Genomic DNA, 6,773 nt, shown 5'->3' on the forward strand with positions numbered 1-6,773 from the left:
AATGGCGAAACCTGATAAGGCACATGAAAAATTATGCACATTATTACACCGTCAATGTGACGCAATACAAAGAACCAGGTGTTCCGGGTTAGGTGGCACTCATTAGAACATTCTGACAAGGGGCAGGTGGAACCAGTCTGATATTGTGACACTCGTCTGGTGTTCTCTTTGCTATTCAAGTGTCATGTAACAACAAAAAGGCCTTCAAACAACTGATTATTTCTACAGGGCCGACTGGCCAACAAAAAAAAAATCATCAGTATTATAGTAGATTGATACTAGAAAATGCCGGAGCTTTATGTTTCTCTGTGTGCACAATCTATAATTGTACACAGACTGGTAACATTTAACTTTAAAAAGACTAGTTGAATAGTTATTTGTATACAGTAACATATTGAAAGTGAAATGACTGTCATTGTGAATTGTCCTCTGCTTTTAACCCGTCAGCCTTGGTGAGCAGTGGGCAGCCATGAAAGGCGGCGTGTGTGAGCAGTGTGTGTGAGCACCTCGCTCAGTGGGACCTCAGTGGCACCTTGGCGGTTCAGGTTTCAAACCGGCAACCTTCTGATTACGGGTCTGCTTCCTTACCCGCTGGGCCACCACTGCCAGGTTACTTGTTTGGCACAGAGCAAATACAGCTTTTGTCACAACCATGCGGGCATGACGAGGCAGGTGCACGGAGAGGAGGACTGAGAGGTGACGAGGAGGGAAGGACGGAATCGCTGACATCACAAAACAAGGGCTTTAATAGGTGAAGCATGAGACATGGGAGACAGCCGAGACATTGGCACTGGTGACCATGGAACATAACTTCAAAGACCTGACGGCAAACAAAAATGAACAGGGCAGCTTTATACAATTGACACAGGTGAAAATGATTCGGGAACATTTCACAGGACAGCAGTGAAACTCCGGTCCAGATCCCGGACCAGAGTAACCCCTTTCGGACCGGATCACGACAGCTTTTCAGAAGCATGGTGGTGGAAATGATATGGTCAGGTTCTGGGTAGTTTGCAATCACTTCTGCACCATATTAATGAGTACTTGGAGATCCTAATGGCCACCTAAACGCACTAGCAATGTCTCAATAAAGAGTGAATGCAGGGTTACAAAATGGACTGGAGAAAGCCCTGATTTGAACGTCATTGAAATATTTATGTCACCTCTAATGTTACTTTTGATGAGAATTTTATTGAAAAGGTTCTTTGTGAAATGTAACCTTGCTATGTAGTCGTTATATCCTGCTTGGAATGCATGAAATGCATTCATTGTTTCCTCCACAGCTACATAGCAGAACGCCACTGCAGTCAAGAATAGAACTGCTGACAATGTGCGATGTGTAGTGGCATGGGGCTTTAGATCATGCTGCACCGCTCCTTAGCTATGAAATGTTGCATGCATGCTGCGTTTGGGACAGGTTCTAAGGAGCTGGATGGACTGACAGCTGGGCCAGGATCTGTGGGTCACCAATGGCCCACAGGCAGCACAGCCTTTCCAGACAAACAGATTTACGAGCCGACTGTTGGCTAGTCCTGGACTGATTTCAGCACTGGAGAGAGTGGTGAAAGACAGGCCGAACTCTCCACAAGTTCATATCATTTAGCACCTTGATGTTACAACATTGAGCCCAAGTGCACAGATTACAAACGAGTAGGAACATTTACCAGACGGTCTCAAGGGGAGGTTCTTTTTTATGCCCCCTCAACATGAGCCATGATCCAGGTGTGCCCTTGTTCCCTCGTTCACCTCCACCTCCCCAACTGGAGCGGCGCCGCCTGACTTGGCTACGCCCCCAGTGCCCTTCACTACACAAGGCAGAGCCTATTAAACCCATTATGCAAATGCATTTTTCCACATATACAGTATAATTCACAATGCCTCAGTGGGCTCTCCTGGTATTCAATTAAGACAGGCGGGTGAGCAGTGGGTGTGCCAGCGCGTCAGGAATGCTTGCAGTTGGCCAACCGCAGAGCTGTGACAGATTGTTGCGGGGACCTCCCCCCCCCCCCCGGCTCTCCCCACTGTGACCCACACAAGGACAACTGGCGTGACGCTGCAACTTGTGGTGACCACCTCCTCCTGCCAGAGAGGAGGTGGTGATGGGCGAAAGCTGAAAAGCGTGGTGACGGCTGCAGACATCTGCCGATTAGCTCCACCTGAGCTGAGACAAGAGGACAGAGGGCATCATTCTCCAAAGCCACAATGGAGACATGTGGAGCTATGGAGGGCGGGGGGTGGGGGTGTTGTACACAAAAAAACTAAAAACCTATGTGGGTGGCTATGAGAAAATGAGGACATGTTGGTGCGTAAATCATGGGAACAATAACATGAGAGATGAAGATTATATTCAGGACAGTCCTACAGTAGACAGGCATTCATTCATATTGTAAATGAAGCTCGTCTGCTCATCATCGGCGCGTCACTCCGTAAGTTATTTGGCTTGAACGCGCCGTTGCATTCATGCCTCCGCGTTGCCCGGTGGTGTGTTGGCGTCTGACTGTAACCCCCCGGCCATCAGGATGTAACAAGCTTTCTCATCACGACCTGTCAGTCAGTGACGGCTGCAGGAAAATGAAAAGTCACGGCGGCTGAGCCGCGCTTTTTAGCCACGCATATGGAGGCGTTGTGCGTGGGTGGAGTGTGTGCGTCTACAAAAACCTGGTGAACGCGGCCCACTGAATTGCCAGACGAGTGTGTGGCGTGTGACGTCCCAGAGCATCTCTCCTGTAGGCTCGGAGACGTGACCAGAATCTGGACAAATCACATGAACTGATGAACTTCTAAACCATCCTGGAGAACACCTGAGTGTGGGATCAGCATGAGGACATGATGAACATTTTTCCCATCATTAACAGTTTAGATATTTTCTTGATACTTTCTCCATGTAAGTAATAAAATAAAGTCCTAATAAAGCATCAGTTTATGGCAGGATAAACACATTCACACACACAGACAGTAGCTGTAGAGAAAATCCACATTTTCCACAAAGGTACGACTAGATTAATTGACCTTAGGAGATTCATAAGGTCATGTGGTGTGATCATGACTTATGAGAGCACCAGTCCATTCAGTCACCTCAGATTTATTGAAATCATGATCAGTAGATGAGCCACTAATGACACAAAGCCACCGTGGGAGTGATGAGAGAACAGACGTAAAAATCAATGTCCGAGTCTGTTTACAGGAGCCCCATTGACACAGAAGTGGTGGTTACTTATCTCTGAGGATTTCCTCGGCCAAGGAAACGAGTGAAATATTGACAGCCATTTTAAATGCTCGATCTTGAAAAGGCGGCTTGGCCGTGGTGCACTGGACGTAATACAGACACAGACATCAGACACCCATAGAGTTCTTCCACTGCCAGTGGTCAAGAATCAGTGCAGTCTTCACTGACCACATTAATAACTGATGACTAAATCTAAATCTGCTCTTGACTACGAAGAATCATTTATCACTCAGATATCCTTCACCATCCATAATGCACAACCGTGGGTTACTATGGCGAGTACCACTGAGCCGCAGAACCGCTTCGTGCCCAGATTCTAGTTCCTGGTACTCTGTCAGAGGGATGGACAGCAAAATATATTCCCTCATTTAGTGTTTTGATGATGGTGGTGGACACACTGGGTGTTTCTCAAAGTCTGCTTCTACCATGACGTGGTAAGCCTCCCTGCTAGGGCTGGCAGAACACACAATGGAACAGTCTAGCAAGTCTTTCAGCGCTCGCAGGAGACACTGGCAACCGGGTGTGAGAAAACAAGTCCAAAATGAAGTGACTTAGCACCAAAAAAAACAATCTTATTTTAAGATTTTAGTCTTGGTGTTTCACACATGAAGCCCAAGGACAATTCTAACTACTTTATGTGTGACTTGGGATTTATATAACTTACAATGCAATATATGAATATAAAATAATGAATTCGTTACACATTTGCCAGCTGACATAGTTGAAAAATATTACCTCACAGAAACATGTGTGACTAACAGAACTTTGGAGAGCACGCAGGTGTTATTTAAAAGACCCCACCCTTGGACATGTGCAAGAATTGTGGGTGTTTTGAGAAAGCTGTGCGGACACAGATGCACCCATGAAAAACCCGTAAACAATCGGTCCTTGGAAAAGTCCTTGGTCGGGATTTGATGAGGTGTCACCCTTGAAATCTGTCTTGGTGAGAATCTCCCGTAGGCATTCAACGAGGTTTGAGATCTGGTGACTGAAGGTCACATTATACAATGTACATCATCTCTGTATAGATTTACAGTGGCTGAAACAATGCAAATCACCACACATTTGGATTTCAGTCATGAATTACATTTTTTATATTTTCTCCGAGATACAGCATGGTCCATGGCACAGAGTGGCTGTTCACTCTGGTCCATCATCTGAAGTGCTTTTTGCACCCGGGCTACATTGTGTTCTGTTATCGTTCTGTTCAGTCAGAGAGGTCAAAACGACGAGAGAGCCCCCCCTTTCTCTCTCTCGCTCTCTCTCTCTCTCTCTCTGCACCTTGGCACAGCACTCGCCACTTTCCAGATGGTTGTCACGGTGATTCACACTGCCGCCTTTTTTGTTGCCGGGCAGCTTGGGTGACATTTGAGCCCAGAGTTACAGAGGGGAATTGTTAAAGTCGCTGCATTGCGCTGCAGCTAATCACTTAACAAGGAGCAGGGTGCACATTTGGGACTGATGTGCACTTGGCTATTAAAACGGATAAAAAAAAAAAACAAATATTAAATAGAAAGAAATGATTCATCGCGCTACTTTTTTTTATGTATGAGAAACACTCATTTGACATTTCAGCATACCACTTATCAGCTGTGCACTGCTTCTCTTTCACACATGAACAAGTTTGTGTGAGCATCGCCATGACATTTTCCAGCCAGGCAGCTCACTCTGATAGCTGGACTGATCTGGAGTCAGACGGTGAGATGACAGGATGGCAGAGGGAAGATGTATGACGTGTCTTCTATGGGCCAGCGAGAGACGGTGTCAGTTTTAAATGCGCAGCCGGTTTTCTGGGTTCCTATTAGTGAGTTCAGGCCACCTCATCTGAGTACTCAAATCTGATCTCCGGTCAGTTTCGCATCTCTGTACCTGCAATAATAATGTGGTACACATTTATAGACAAATGACAAGAGATCCGAGATCAGAACGCATGATTCCAGCTATTTTATGACCACAGTGACAGCTGTCATGGCCCTCAGCATGACAGAGTTCTAGTTAATGAGCTGATATCGCTAACCTGGCAGGAGCTGAGGTGCAGCGACCGTTCAGGCTCCTTGTTAGAAGATGCAAGCAGGCTGAAGCGTCTCCCTTCTCCATGGGCAGCCAATAGACCTAGAGGGGACAGCGAGTGCATGCCCATCTGACCGCAGACCCTGCCCGAAGCAAGCCTGACCTGGGCACTGAAGCTCCGGTTGGAGCCTGGCCAGCAGATGACAGCATCTCCGAGCTGCTGTCTCTAGGAACCATTCATCTTGTATGCTGCAGGATTTGAGTAGGCAGTGCCAGAGAATGCGCCATTGTTTCGCCTCGAAAAAAAGCCCCACCACAGCTGTCTGACATATAACACCCACTTCTAACCCCCTCAGGAGGTACTGCCAACTGAAAATACCCCCAAAGCAGGCCAATATCTCTTCAACTTGAAGTATAGCTGCAATACATACCCATTTTACTCCATGTGGAGAAATGCATAGGTTTCCAACCTTTCCACAGCCAAGGTTTACCCTGGTAATAGTGGTAGTAGCCTAGTGGGTAAGACACTCGCCTGTGAACCAGAAGACCTGGGTTCAAATCCCACTTACTACCATTGTGTCCCTGAGCAAGACACTTAACCTTAAGTTGCTCCAGGGGAGACTGTCCCTGTAAATACTGATTGTAAGTCGCTCTGGATAAGGGCGTCTGAAAAATACTGTAAATGTAAATGTAAATGTTTTGCGTGCTCAATGACGCTCTGAGTTTTAGGCTTTAGCACCTCGTCTGTTATCACGGTTACCCTGCAAAAACTTCCTATGACCTGAAAGTTCCATTGAGTGTTGCGAGAGCTACTCGACCCGAGGCTCATTGTGTATCATTAAACACTTTCTGTGCACAGCGACGTCCAACGCAGATGTACAAATTGCTCAGGGTGTATCCAGTAAATAATGCCAAAGCGGACAGGGCTTTAATCTGTTGCTAGTTACAGAAATACATGCATAGTGCCAGTGAACACAATTCATAATTGTGCATGAACGTTTTGTTTATTTTTAGGGGTTGCATTGTGCAAGGCTTTCCACAAACATTAATATTAAGCGCAGATTTATTTAAAGGCCTGGGATTTCACAATAAAAACCTCAGGAGAGGTGCTTCACTGCTCAAGTGCATTGAATTTACCTTGCACTGCAGCACTCAAACCAGGAGTGTGCCAAGCTGAGAGTGTCTGTCTCGCCCCGCAGTGTCAGAGCGCCTCTCCTTTCTAACTCTGTTGGCTGACACACACACACACACACACACACACACACATACATCCACAAACACACAAACACTAACACACACACACACAAGAATAGTCATTAGTACAGTCTATACTCCAGCAAGCTAAAGCTAAGATAGCACACTGTGCATGCCGTACTGGCTCATCCACGCTTTACAACAGTGCTGTCACTCTAGCAGGTGGCACTTACCATGTAGCTTGGGCGAGGACAGCCAGGACCTTATGTGCAAAAATGATTACCCAAACAGGTAGAGTAGAAAGACTCTCAGTACATTACTTAATGCAAAAAGCAGCTCTTAC

This window comes from Denticeps clupeoides, chromosome 10 (genome assembly GCF_900700375.1).
Source record: "Denticeps clupeoides chromosome 10, fDenClu1.1, whole genome shotgun sequence".
Lineage (NCBI taxonomy): Eukaryota > Metazoa > Chordata > Actinopteri > Clupeiformes > Denticipitidae > Denticeps > Denticeps clupeoides.